Source organism: Lathyrus oleraceus, chromosome 6 (assembly GCF_024323335.1).
Source record: "Lathyrus oleraceus cultivar Zhongwan6 chromosome 6, CAAS_Psat_ZW6_1.0, whole genome shotgun sequence".
NCBI lineage: Eukaryota > Viridiplantae > Streptophyta > Magnoliopsida > Fabales > Fabaceae > Lathyrus > Lathyrus oleraceus.
In genome coordinates, this window is record NC_066584.1 from 132,755,396 (window position 1) to 132,771,018 (window position 15,623).

At 30.0% G+C, this 15,623-nt stretch overlaps 2 long non-coding RNA genes across 2 annotated transcripts; both read left to right on the forward strand.

The window, feature by feature from the left end:
• The first annotated feature begins 1,277 nt into the window (after positions 1-1,277).
• Positions 1,278-4,509, forward strand: LOC127091345 (uncharacterized). Its single transcript, XR_007791912.1, has 2 exons — positions 1,278-2,118; positions 4,224-4,509. It is a non-coding gene; the product is annotated as an uncharacterized LOC127091345 (long non-coding RNA).
• A 3,997-nt stretch (positions 4,510-8,506) lies between these two features.
• LOC127091347 (uncharacterized) lies at positions 8,507-10,450 on the forward strand. The gene is made up of 2 exons (XR_007791913.1): positions 8,507-8,941; positions 10,133-10,450. It is a non-coding gene; the product is annotated as an uncharacterized LOC127091347 (long non-coding RNA).
• The last annotated feature ends 5,173 nt before the right edge of the window (positions 10,451-15,623 follow it).

Below are 15,623 nucleotides of genomic sequence, written 5' to 3' on the forward strand. Positions count from 1 at the left end.
CAATTGATTTTTGTAGTATGGTGTTTTGTATAGGGAAAAGTGGTCGTAGATCTTTGTTTGTTCTAATGTTTTCGCTACCTTTATATTAGTTTTATCAGTTTTAATTGTTGTTTCAGTTTCGTTTGAGAGTTTTCCTCTTTTCTAGCTCATGCATGTATATGATTTTGTGTTTTTCTTAACCTATTTTTTTCGTTTTTCTTATGCCTTTGTCTAGTTAAATGGTGTTAACCACAAAAATCGGTGATGTTCCGATGTGCCATATCCTTGATAAGCTATAGCAGCTAAAGGAAGTGTTGTTGGGACTGAGCGTTGTAGCATGAAGCCTATCATCGAAGAAGAAAATTGTAAAAGATGAAAATATAGTTGCGTCTTTCAAAGGGATTTTCACGGGTCGAACAGTAAAAACATAATGTTGTCTCAGTTGTTTCTTACGTTCAAATATGTGTTAGGTGTGTTATTGAAAGATTTTGAAACATGTTTTTTTACATATTCTTACATCCCAATTTTGACGCTGAATCGCCGAATCAATACATATATCATAGATTTTGTATCTCTGCATATCATACATGCATTTCATACCGCACAATCCCTAAAAAATGTAAGTTGAATAAATTTTCGGATCCACAGGCAAATCGGTTGACTTAATTTTTAAATGTGTGTCAAATTAACGGGCGGAAAAATTTTAAATCGAGCTTGCAGACATTAATCTACATTTCGCGTAGTTAAATCTGGTGCCCTCATTTTATTTTTCGGCTACTGTTTTAGTCACATTTTAATTCGTCTGAGCATTTTAATTGTCGTTTTCTATTTCAAAATTTGACAAAAACCTTTATATTTCCGACAAATTTATTTCACACGGACCATTATGGTGTATTCATTTTAATTCTATAGACATTTTTGCACCGATTTTTTTATTAATTTTTTATTAGCTTATTTTTATTTTTGGTCAAAATAATCCGAACGAATTCATCATATTTTTATTTTGAATTTTAGTTGCGTTATTTATTTTTAATTCATATTTTGAAAATCTTAATTATTGATATTAATTTATAAATCAAAAGAAAATGCAAAATATCTCTTTCTCCCTATTGTTAGGTGCCATGTGTCCATGAATGCACCCTCCTACCTTTTTTTCCAGTTGCCAAAAACGGAGTCTTTGGGCTCCTCAAAGGAAAACGTGGCCAGCTAGCATGAGGGATGAGGGGTCTTTTTTTTTAAAATTGGATAGTGGGAGAGGAACCAATGAGAAAGGTAACAACACACATTTTTAGGGACCACTCAAAACGCAACACACAACACAATGAGAGCACTATTTTTTTTCCTTTTAGAATCCCCCTTCGTGATTAAGTAGGAGGATTGGAGAAAATTTAGGAAGAAAATAAAACTCTTTCTTTTTTTCTTTCTTCGAATTTCCATCTTCACTTTCTTCCAACCTTCACTCTTGTCCTCCACCTACATTCCACGCTGAAACTCCTCCCACAACCCCACCATACAAACAACTCATCTTCATTAGAACCTCCTCCTTCATCTTACAACAACAACAAACCTCCGACAAACCTCTTTCCCTCACTGAACCCACCGATTTTCTCCCTCAGGACCAACATCATCATCAACATATAACTTCTCCAACTCACCCTCAAAAAATTCATGAACTTAAACTCTTCCTTCTTCATGACTCCAACTGAAACACCATCTTGAAACAATGACACAACCATGTGAAACCATCATTCCCACCTTCCTAATGAAAACGAGTTTCAGACGAAAACGAACCTTATAAAACTCGTCACACACCCTCACCTTCTTCAACAACTTTCACCATACAACAACAACCCCATACTCCTCCAAACTCCACCATAAAATGCCGACAACCATTCCAATCTCCTTCCACACCAACTTACCACCACGAAAAATCATCCACCACCTTGCTTCACCATTACCGACAACTCAGTTTCTGCTGCAAATTTCTGCTACAACCTAAACCACCACCAAACGACGAGCTCACCACCCTCAAGCGAGCAACAACACCATATATGTTTCTCTTTTCATCTCTGCATTGCCGTCGTGTACCACCTCGGAGGTAGTTCATTGTTCTGTTCAAGACGTCCATTGTAACGTCCGGTAACTACTCGGTTCGAATGTGTTGTTTTGCTCCGCGTATTTACTTTCCATTTACAATTCATGGTGTGTTGAGAGTGTGTGGCTGCTGCGTTTTTCCTTCGAAGCATGCATATGTTTTGCTGTGCTTTTGTTGTTGCTTGAAGTTTGATAATGATTGTTTTTTATGACATTTAAGTGTTATAGCTTTGTTCATTATTTCATTTGCCTCATTTGCCTTGTTGATGTCTGGTTGGATTTAGAGAGCAAGAAATATAGAAAGAAGAAGATGAACATTATTGTGTGTTCATGAAATACCATGCTACTGATTTTACAAAGTGTAATTAACTGATCAAAAAAAAATTGATAAACTAATCCACCAATAAGGGATCATGGTGAGAATCATTCAATGGAAACATGAAAAAGACACTGACATTAAATATTGAAATTGATTAATGTTAATCCTAATTTCTAATTAATAATTAAAATGAAATTAAAAGAAACTAGTAATTAAACTAAATTACAAGATTTATCCTAATCAAAATCTAATCTAAACATTGTACTACTTTTATAATGTATTTTTAAGCATTTTATTGTGTAATAAAAAAAATTAAAAAAAATTAAAAAAATTAATTAATATATAATCAAATTCAACGCTGCAGGGGTGTGTGGATCTAGATCAGGGTGTGCAGTTAGGAAAGGGGCGTTGGGCCCATGCAGTAAAGGCCCATGGTAGTTCTTTGCTTGCATTCAGAATGGTAAGGGTGAATAAGCAAAGTGGATGTACTTCATAGCAAAATCCCATTGGACTTAGACCTGAAGGCCCAAAGTGAGTGCAGAGAGAGAATGATCTCATAATGAATTTGCAGGGTGAATGGTTCCCCTGATTGCAGATGGCGATGTAATGTATATATATGAATTGGAGCTAACTGAAATGGGAAGCTAGGGAAATTCAGTTAGGTCAGTCGTTAGTGTGAATTAGTCTCATGAACAAATTTGGTTAGAGTATTAACTCTGTTAGTTTGCTGTTAGTGAATTAAAATTCTGACAGTTGGTGATGTTAATAGTTTGTTTGAAGATTGATTGAACTGTTATAGGGAAAGGAAATTGGAAAAACCAGTTAGGGACTAGATATGTTAGTTATATTGAACTGTTAGAATTAGTTCATTGATGTTATGTTTAAACTGAACTACTATGAATTAGAAGAAGTTAGTGGTGTAGGTTGTCAGTGCTTTGAAAGTAGTTGTGGATTGTTAGTTTGAAACAAATAGTAAAAGTTAGTTTAGTTTGTTAGGTTTTTAACTAGACTGTTAGTAAGTGTTAACGCTTGAATCAGTTAGAAGTTAGGAGGTAAGTTAAACGGTTAGGATTGTTAGTTATGGATTGTTATATGAATTTGTGAAATTATGTTGATTAGTAGTAATGAGAGAATTATTAGTGAGTTTGTGTTATGCTATTAGTAGTTAGTGATGGACTATAATGTCAACTGAAGCTTTAAACTAAAGTTAGATTTTAATTGGATTGTAAGTTAGTATTAGGTTATTGGTTAGTTGAGTGATTGAAAAAATTGCTAGGTCTGATAGTTGTTAGTCGATATTGCCAACTGTGATAAATGGTGTGTTAGTGAATCCATCAGTAGTGTGGTAGTTAGTTTAGGTTATAAACAAACAGTTGGAATCAGAAACTAAGGAAATTTGGAGACTGGCAGTTAGTTATCCTGGTATGGACTTGATTGATATATGCTAAGTGACTAAAAAAATGGATTAGTGGAGGGTTGTTAGTTGTTAGCATTTGATTAGAAATTATGTTAATGTTAGTAGGTTGGGATTAAAGTGTAGGGAACAACTTTGTTAACCGTAAATTGGGAATTTGCAAATGGATGTTATGGCTTATTTGCTAATGATAGTTGGTTTGTTTATATGACAATGGATATTCCTGCAGAGTCCTTAGAATATACTGTGTGTGTTCATTGAATGTTATGACTTGGTTGATCATGTATTGTGTTTATGTTTGTGAATATCATGGCATATTGGATGTATGCACATTGTTATGAGTCTGTGTAGTTATGTCATGGCTATACTTGGTATGAAACATGATTAAAAGTGTGCTGACATTTCCTATTACTGCAGGGTTGCTGTATGCTTGTTTGGCTATAGCACAATGGTGATTTAGCAAGGGATATCAAGGTTAGCAAGGAATGATGGCACCATGGATCATGAAGGAATTTTGGATAACTTTAAGACTTGGAGGACCATAGATGAGAGACCTTGAGGATGAATAGAAAAGTAGGATTAGGTAGTTTGACTTTGGTCAACTCTAAGTCATAAGTGACTTTTTTTTTTGTGTAATTTTGGTACTCTCTCTTGTAATGCAATTTTATGACTTTGTAATGAAAAATGGTCCTATTGAATGTAATGTGTGTCTTGTATTCCAAGCTATACATCTTTCCCTCCAAACTTTGAATTTGAAATGATCTTGAATGCTTGAATAAAATTGAACCCTTGAATGAATTACATCCATAGAACAAAAGGAAATCCAATACTATCATGTAAAAGGTCCCATGAAGAAATTGGTCAACAAAAAGTCTACCTTCCATGGTTGACTTTGTTGACTAAAGTAAAACTTGTCTAATACTTCCAAATTCTTCTATCCATGATGTAATCCACATAATCAAAATGCCTAGACTAACATTAGAGTTTCTCGAAGACTTGATCCAAGAGAAATGAGCATCATAAATAACAAGACATTTTGAATCAATGGTATTACTTTGATAAATGTAAGTGCAAATGAATGATCTAGATGACTAGTGCATGTGTACGCATATGAACCAAGGACCATGAGCCAGATGAAAGTGTGAGAAAAGTAGGGAAAATTTGGGGGTATGACACATGTGAAGGAAGACGTTCTTGAAGTATTAACTTGAAAGGACATGTATAGATAATTCAAACATCCACTTTAATAAGTAAAAAAGAATTTGAACAAGAAACCCAACTATGATATGAGTTGGGAGAACTGAACTATCTATTTTTCAAGTTCACAATGTGCCAACTATGATCTAGTCTCGACTTGAATTAGAGTTTATCATCTTGAAAGACTAGATAAAGAGAAATAATTATGAATCCTAATAAGTTTATATTTAGAATATGTTAGATCTTAAAACAACAAAATATATCAAATTTCTTAAGTACTATGAAAAAAGTTTTCAACTCAAATCGATATAAATTTTGTCAAATGCATGTCAAAAGTCAAAGATTAAAATTTGACAATTGTGGGGGGAGGGGGTCCTCATTTGAAATCTAAATATTATGGTTTATAATTTTAATACAAGTTTCTCAAGTGATTTGAAAAATTATTTTTCAAAACACAGATAAGATATTAAATTCTCATATACAAGTGAAAAATGAAGGAATGTAATTTAAGACAAATGTGTATGCAAGTACTTTGCATACCATCTATTAAGAGTAAAATATTAAGGGAAAAGAAAAGAATTCATCCAATACATCATTACACCGAACATCTCATACTACTTAAAAGCGAGACTTAATATATTATTGTATATCTCCAACCATAAATAATAATTATGATTTCTCATAAGCAAAGTTGTCAACATCATGTGATGTACTAACACTGACAGATGAGAACACCATTTTTATAATTTGAGAAAATTAAACAAGTTATTATGATTAAATATGTCAATATTATATCGGTATTTGATATCAAAATTAATTTGATAGCTAAAACACCATAAATTTAAAGAACAAGTGTTACTTTATCAACAACTAGTTTTGAACCTTCATGCCTTTCTAAACAATTAAATTTCTATTAACTGAATATCTCAAGTGACGTAGAACTAAATGCCCCTGAAAAATATAGGATACATTATTATCCTTATTTGAAAGATAATTATGAAAATTTTAAATGTATTGAACTTTTCCACGTTTTTCTTCCAACTAATTATACAAATTACTAGAATTATATCCGAGTGCATATGCATCGTTTTTCAAATCCCATTTTAAATGCAAATGAAAATTTTAAATGTATTGAACTTTTCCACGTTTTTCATACCATCTAAAGCTACGTGAATTATATCCGAGTGCATCGCACGCTCAAAGATACAACAGAGTCGCCATTGAATTTTATTTATTCCCGAGAGAAAGGAAAAATATCGATAAAATCCGGGGGAAGAGAAAAGGGTAAGGAAGTCGGTTATGCAAGGGAAAGTTATTAGCATCCCTCACATCCATTGTACCCAATGGGAACTATTTTGAGTGTTCTTTGCAAGAAAGGGTGTTACTATCTAAAGATTACTCGCGAAGGGGAAATAGGGGGGTTAATAGTTAATGTGCACCAAGGATTTGGGCCCTTGTGCCTACGTATTCTCACTGTGCAATGAGAAAGTCAGAGCTCCGTAGTTCGTGGAACTAAGACAGATGCGTTAGCTATTTTTTATGAACAATATTAACGTTCATGTTCTACTGTCAACTTGCTTGTATGCTCGAGTATAATAGTCTTAAACGTCTGTTCATTTGCGATAAAATGGATGAACTTAGATCACACTCTAGCAGTTAAACATTGTTTGCTTACACATGAAGGCTTAAGCTTCGTTCACGATAGAACGAAAGTAACATGTCCTTTCTTAAAAGGTTTTTAACTGAAAATGAAGCCCAAAGGAAAAACTGAGTTTGATGAGGTGAGTTTGCTTTTATTTTAAAAAGAGATCCATGATTTGAATCATATTAAAGTCTATGAATGAAGATGAATACAATGAGCAATCAGGTCATTCGTTCCGTACCCAAAGATATTTAGAATGAGGATAGGAATTCTCCACTCTCACCCCTTCTCCATTGCTTAAGGCTCATAGTGTACAATTCTAATCGTATTGTTAATTGTTTTTGAATTTATTTACGAAATGGTTTTAGTTACTGAGAGAGAGCAAAAAGGGAGAAGAAGAAACCCTAGAAGGTTGAAGTCTGATCTTCGGTCTTCATCTCATATCTGTGTAGAAAGACTTATCCATCATTCGATTTAAATTGAACTAAAGTCCATGAATAGAGGTGAATATAATGAGTAATTGGATCATTCGTTCCGTACCCAAAGATATTCAGAATGAGGATATGAATTCTCCACTCCCACCCCTTCTCCATTGCTTAAGCTCATGTCGTGTAATTTGCATCATGACTGATGAGTGTTGAAGTTGATTTTCCTTGCATCTTCCTGTGATGAAGGTTGTCTTTGAAGAAAGAAGACTAAATAATCAACTTGAATTAAATTATTTTAAAGTCTATGTATAGAGGTGAATACATTTAACAACTGAGTCATTCGTCCCGTACCCAAAGATATTAAGAATGATTATATGAATTCTCCACTCTCACTCCTTTTGTATTGCTTAAGGCTCTTGGTACACAATTTGGCTCATGATTGACAAGTATTGAATCCACCTTTGCAATGCTTGAATAGTAGTCAAGTCAGTCTTGTACTGATTTGAATTGCACGAAGTCTTGAATCTTTACCTTTGGATTTTGAGGTCTTGTACAACTCTTGAGATCTAGGATATCCAGTACAACTTGAACACAAGACTTGCCCTATCAAGTGATTAAGAGTCTTTTGATCACTTGAATAAGCTAGAGGAATTGAGCATAATGCAAATGATTTAATTGGTCAAAGCAAACTTTGATCAACTTAATCACTCAAGGAAAAAACAATTGAAAATTCATGCACAAAGTGATGAACAAATTAACAACTAAGTTTAATTCTAAACACCTAGAACTAAGGGAACATTTCAATGGTTAAAAGGAAAATAATCACAAAATCCTATCAAATGTCTAACAAGAATTAGTTTGATTAAAAGATCAATTAAAAAACCATTAACATTCTACCTAATTAAAATTCTACAACATTTCATAAAATTCTAATCATGACCTAATTACAACCTAATGAAATTCTAAAATTTCTAATTCTAAAATTCTAATCACATCTAAATTCCTAAGATTTCTAATTAAAATCTAGCAATTCCATTAACTCCTAATTAATTCTAATCATGTGAATCATCCTAAAACTCTAATTAAACTAAATCCCTAATTAACCTAATATTTCTAATTAACCTATACTCTAATCAAGTCTAATTAACCTAATTAATTTCCTAATTAATCTAATATTTCCAATTAAAACTAATTCACAAACAAAAACAAGAAAGGAAAAACAATGTAAAAAACTGGAAATGGGCCTTAGGGGGCGGGGAGTGCAGGAAGTGAATCCTGAATGCAGGTTGTGGTTTTGTATGGGCTTCAGGGCAGAGGCCCATTTGTCATTGTGCAAAAGAGTAGGGGAGGTAGACGAAGCAACCATGGGGTGTAAGGAGAAATTATGTGGGCCTACAGTCAAGTGAGCCCAAATCACAACATGGAGGGGGATAGTTTACTCAAATTCAATCATTCACGTCCAACACCTTGTGGACCCTTGGAACTTTTGTTGCCGGAATATTCCACCTCCACCGCGTCGGGATCGCCTCCGGCGGCGGTGGAGGACCAAACACCAAAAACCAATACATCAAAATCTTCGTTTCCCTGAGCTATAAACGAATCCAACCTCAATTTTATCCAATTCATACCAAATCCACCAAACCGAATTGAACTATCTAAGAACCCTAAATTAGATTTCATAAATTAAACCCCAACATGGAGGAATCAAAGCACCTAGGGTTAGGGCTTTGATTCCTCTGCTCAAGAACTACACCATGGTAACAAGTTCAAGGTGAAAGAAGGAGAAAAAACTAAGACCTACCACCGGAGAGGACGAAGTTGAAGACGACGACGACAGCAGAAACTCAGATACTCTGCTTCAATTTCGAGTCTCTTTCTTCCTTTCATAATACTCTTATTCTTGCAGTGCTCTTATTCTTCTAAATGTCATTCTTGTGGTAGTTCTGAGTGCGAGTGATGATGAGATGAGAGTGAGATTGTTGAAATGAGAGGGTGAAGTTTTCAGAGCTGAGAGAGTGAGATCTTCAAAGCTAATGATTAGACTCCGATGATTGGGTGATGATTGAGGATTTATAGGGATTGAAACTAATAGAGTTAGTTTTGTTAATTCTAATCGAGTGCAAAACAGTTTGGAGTGATGACTCCGTTAGGCATTGAAAATCGTGAGCGTGAATCATTTGGTTAGATTGAATTGAGAGAGAGAGTGAAATCGGGGAGTGAAGATGGAGATTGAAACTTATGAACAAATCATGGTGATCTTAACTGAACTATGATGATTGTACTTATAGACTTTCCACTCTGAATTTCTACTAGAGATTCACTCTAAATGCAGATGAAATTCAGTTGGAATTACCTTGAAATTAGGAAGTTAGTTGGTGAAGTTTGATTTGGAAATTCAGTTAGCTATTGCCAGAACTAAGTTCTGTTAGATAGGGTTAATTAAATGAAGTTGTTGTAAGTCAGTTAGACCAATTGCAGGTTAGTTCACCATGTGATAGTTAAGTGGCTGTCAGTGCTAGTTAGAGGATTCCCCGTTGATGATTTTTATTCTATTACAAAACTTTGCACTTCCATGAATTGACTGCTATGTACTGCTATAGCTACTGCTTCTTGCTTTTGCTATTATAATTAATTTGAATGTTGAAACAATTATGCTATAGTCAGCCAAATGAAGTTTTGTTAGGAAACTTTGACAGTTAGTGAATGTTATAGTTTGGCTAGAAATGCTTAACTATTAGTTAATTGTTAGGTCTGTTTGTGAAATTAGCATCTTGAACTGCTAGATGTTACTTCACTGCTACCAATAAAAGATTTGATGATATCTAGTCATTTTGCTTGACAATGAATTGATAGGGAATTACTAGTTGTGTTAGTGATAGTTAGGCTAATGAAAAAAACAAGGGAAATGTGAGTTAGATGTATGTGATGTATTGATCTTGTGACAAGTTGGTTTGAAAATGTGAACTGAGTATTTTGATTTGGTTTATGGATATTGCTTTTGGACAGTTGGTTTGCGTGCAATGTGTGTGATATTGACAGTATTGAGTTCTTTTTTGCAGGGTTGATATATCAAATGACTTGGCATGACATTATCAAGATCTTGGCAAAGCATGATTGATATTGGACATTAAGGAGGATGCTTGATATGAATCATGAACAAAATTTGGATAACTTAAAGAACCTGATGGCACAAATGGAGTTACAAAAGAAAAGTAGATTTTGGGTCAGTTTGACTTTGATCAACTGTTTAACCAAAATCCAACTGTTGATCAAAAGTCAACCTTAGGTCAATAATTTGATTTTTGTTTAATTTTGTATTTTTCCTTCATGTAACGAAATTTGAATGTTTGTAATGAAAAATGGAGCTTTGAATGCAATTTAGGACTTGAACCTGATTTGAATACCTGAAACGAATGAACTGGGACATGCATGAATGAATCAATGGACATGGCTATAAATTGCATGATCAATGATAAGCATGAAACAAAGATCTTAGCAAGGACCAAGAGGCACAATGAACTAGGACCTAACCAGAGATTCATGGACCAAGCACCAATGGTAATGACAATGGCATGGAGTGGATTTAAGTAACATTGACCAAATGAAACCAAGCAAGGCATGGACTAGGAACTTGAAATAACCAAATGAAATGCTATAGAGTGGAAGCTGATGAAAGTGGTGAGATCATGTACTTGGGCTTAAACCAATGGCCCTAGAAAAGATGAAGGGAACCATGAAACTATGGTTCAAAACCAATAGGGTTCACAAGAATGAACCATGAACAAAGGGGTGTTGAATGCAATTTGACAAAGAAGGAGAATCAAACATCGTGAATGATGGTGGATCAGTTGAAATTTAGGGTTAGGAGCCCACACCATGGGTATTGGACATAATTAGGGTTTATGGAGCCACGATCAAGTGAGAATCCCCACATCAAGGTTTTGCTTCCTCAAGAAGTCAAGGTTGAATCACCAATGGTAGGCACAACACCCAAGCATCAAGAGCCATCTCCAAGTTAGGGTTTGACTGATTTAGCCACCTCAAGTTGCTGAAAAAACCCTTGTTTCCACTAGGTTTAAGCACAAAGCCATGAATCCAAGTCACTTGTCTTCTTGTGTTGAACCATGCTTATGCCGATAAAATGAATGCTTATGAGAATATGAAAATTATTAGGGTTTATGGACCTATATGATCATTGTGAAGGGTAGGGTGAACTTTTGAGGTATGACACCATCTATTATAAGTTAGATATTAAGGTAAAAGAAAATAATTCATCCACTAAATGACTGCACCTAACATATCATATTACTTAGAAGTGAGACTTAATATATTTTTCCCTATCTCCAACTAGAAATAATAACTATGATTTCTCATTAGCAAAGATGTCAACAACATGTGAAGTACTTATGCCATCAAGTGAAAGCAACATATTTATATCTACTAAATTCAGTTCCGCAAACTAACTTGCGACAATTCAACTTCTATTGTGCCATATCATTTATTTTTTCATGTGGCATCTCTTAAATTTTATCTTCAATTTCTAAAAGGTCAAAACATACTGTTACTCTCTATAAAATGTCTTGGATTCAAATCTTAATAAATGCAAAAATGCAATAATATGATATTTGATTATTATCTTTGTTTATTTCATAAAATATCATAATGATTTACTCACAGTAAATTTATTATTATTAATTTTTAATGAAATACATTATAAGACAAATATAATTATTTGTTATTAAATTTCAACGAACAATATTTCAACACACAGCTAATTTTCTCATATATATTATTTTCTTAAACTTTATAGATACTAAAATAATTTCTTAATTATAAAAATGAAAAAAAAAGAAGATGTTTTGATTATGTTTTATTTAGTGTCTCTAAAATAATTTCAGAATATTAAATCTAGTGCGTCAAACTATCATGCGACACTTTAACTTTTTTTTGTACCACATCATTTATTTTTCCATGTAATATCTTTCAAAATCCATCTTTAATTTTCAAAAGGTCAAAACATATTGTTATTTTCTATAAAAGATCTTGGGTTCGAATTCTGACAAATACGAAAATGCAATAATATGATATCTCATTATTATCTTTATTTATTTCAAAAAATATCATAATGATTTACTCACAGAAAATTTATTATTATTATTTTTAATAAACACACATTATAAGACAAATATAATTATATTTTTATTAAATCTCAACGAATAATATTTCAACATACAACTAATTTGCCCATATATTATTTACTTAAAATTTAGAGGATACTTTTCATATTATTTACTTAAAATTTAGAGGATAATTTCAAAATCTTTCAATTTAAAAAACTAAATGATATAGTACTTCTTCATCATATATTTTTCTTACAATAAGTTCTTAATTATATAAATGAAAAAAATATTTTGATTTAACATTTAATTTTAAAATAAAAAATTAAATAAATTAAAATATAATAGAAAAGAGAAATTATATTATATTATAATATAAAAAAGAGATAAGTGGAAAAATAGAGATAAAATTGAAAACAATAAAAAATGAGATAAAAATAAATTATATTAAATATATTTTAAAATAAATATATTTAACATAAACAAATACAAATTATATAAATAAATTTAAATAAAAGTATATTAAATTGAAAAATATAAATTTAATAAAATCTATTAAATCTAGTGTATCAAACTATATTGTGACACTTCATCTTCTTTTGTGTCATGTCATTTATTTTTCCATGTGGCATATCTCAAACTTCATCTTCAAATTTCAAAACATAAAACATATTGGTACTCTATATAAAATGCGTTGGGTTCGAATTCTGACAAATGCAATAATCAGATATTTGATTAACAATATTGTTTATTTAAAAAAATATCATAATAATTTACTCACAATAAGTTTATTGTTATTATTTTGAATAAAATACATTATAAGACAAGTATAATTAAATTTTTATTAAATCTCAATGAATATTTTTTTATCATACAACTAATTTGCTCAAATATATTATTTTCACAAAATTTATAGAATATTATTCGTATTTATCTTGCAATAATTACTTAATTAAAAAAATGAAAAAAATTATTTTAATTATCTTTTACTGAGTGTCTCTAAAATAATCTTAGAATTTTCCAATTAAAAAAAATGATATAGTACTTCTTTATCATATATTTTAAAATAAAAAATACTAATATTTAAATACTTTTTTTGATTTAACATTTAACTTTAAACTAAAAAATTAAATAAATTAAAAAATAATAAAAAAGAGATAAAATATATTATATTATAAGATAAAAAAGGAGATAAAATTGAAAATGATAAAAAAGAGATAAACGTAAATTGTATTTAATATATTTTAAACAATATATATTTAACATAAAAAATATATAAATTATATAAATAAATTTTAAAATTTATAGTCAGTTTAAAATATATAAGTTTAATTGAATCTATTAAATCTAGTGCATTAAACCATTTTGCGACACTTCAATTTCTTTTGTGTCACATCATTTATTTTTTCATGTGACAATTCTTAAAATTCATATTCAATTTTAAAAAAGTCAAAACATATTGGTACTCTTTAAAAAAAAAGTTTTGAGTTCGAATCCTGACAAATACAATATTATCATATTTGATTATTAACTTTATTTATTTAAAAAGAATATCATAATAACTTACTCACAATGAGTTTATTATTATTATTTTTAATAAAATACACTATAAGACAAATATAATAGAATTTTTATTAAATATCAATAAATAATTTTTTAATATACAACTAATTTACTCATATATATTATTTTCATAATCTTTATAGGATATTATTCGTACTTGTCTTACAATAATTCTTAATTATAAAAATGAAAAAAAAATATTTTGATTATCTTTTACTTAGTGTCTCTAAAATAATTTCAGAATCATTCAATTATAAAAAATAAATGCTAGAATACTTCTTCATCATATATTTTACAATAAAGAATATTAATATTATAATACTTTATTTGTTTTAACATATATTTTATAATAAAAAAATAAAAAAATAAAATATACTAAAAAAAGAGATAAAATATATTATATTATAAGATAAAAGAGAGATAAGTGCATGAAAAAGAGATAAAATTGGTATAAATAAAAAAGAGATAGTATAAATTATGTTTAATATATTTTAAAAAATATACTTGAAACATAAAAATCTTAAAACTTATATAAATAGATTTAAATAAAATTATATTAAATTTAATAATATATAAATTTTATTAAATTATTATAAAATATTTTTTTAAAACATATGTATTTACTTTTTTATATTTTAATTTTAAAATAACTTTGCAAAAATTTATATATGATATGTATTTTTTTATTGCATATTGATAAATAGTTTGGGGTTCAACCCTTTACAATTACTTCAACTAAATGTATTATTCAAAATTTCAAAAATAAAAGAGATATTCATATCCACGCACTTTAAAATATTTTTTGTTTTCTTAAAATCATAACAACAAAAGAAATCCTTAAAAATACTTTTAATGTTAAAGTATATATTCCGCAATTTCTCAGAATTAAATTACTCTCAATTATTTTGTTTTCTTATAATATCACACAAATAAATAAATAAAAAATCAACAAAATTCTCAATTTCTTACATATAACTAAAATTTGACGTTATACACATAAATTTATAAAGCTATTGAATATTTTATTCAATAATAATTGAAAATAAAGTTTAATTTTTATTCAAGACTAAAAATGAATACATATCTTTAATAACTTATAGTTAAATATATAAAGAGAGAATTTTTTTTTTTAAAAATACAATAGAATAAAAATATAATATAAATAGTTAGTGATATCTCTTAAAATTATTTCAAATTGCAAAATAAAATCTTGTATGTTTCTCGACTTACAAATATATAATTTGGTTTTATTTATGATTAATTCATAATAAATTATTAAATATAAATTTATTATCCATATTTACGAAATAAAAATTCTTAACATAATTAAAACTGGATATAAAACAAATAAAAATTAATTAACTACCGTGCATGCACGGGTCTAATGTAATTTTTATAATTTGAGAAAATTAAATTAATTAATATGATTACATATGTCACTACTATGCCTGTATGTGATATATAAATGAATCGGGTACTCAAAACACCATAAATTTAAAGAACAAACGCTACTTCATAAACAACTAATCTAAAGCCCTCATGCCTTTACAAGACTGGCGCTCTATCACTAAGCTATAAGGGTAGATGAAATTTAATTTAAATATTTTTTCTTTAATTTTATAGGTTAATAAACTCCATCGTAATAATTGGACATCATTGAATAAAGTGAATATCGGTATCATCTTTGGTTGGTGCGTAGTATTTGACAAGTCTTAAGATATATGCAACAAATCGAAACTCATCATTTGTATCAAAAAAATAGTACAAATAAATGCATAAAAATCTATCTTACTCAAAAACCTTTCCTGTAGTCCTTTTGTTAGAAATATTTCATATCACTGTTGCTTTAAATAAAATTAGGTGTGTTTTT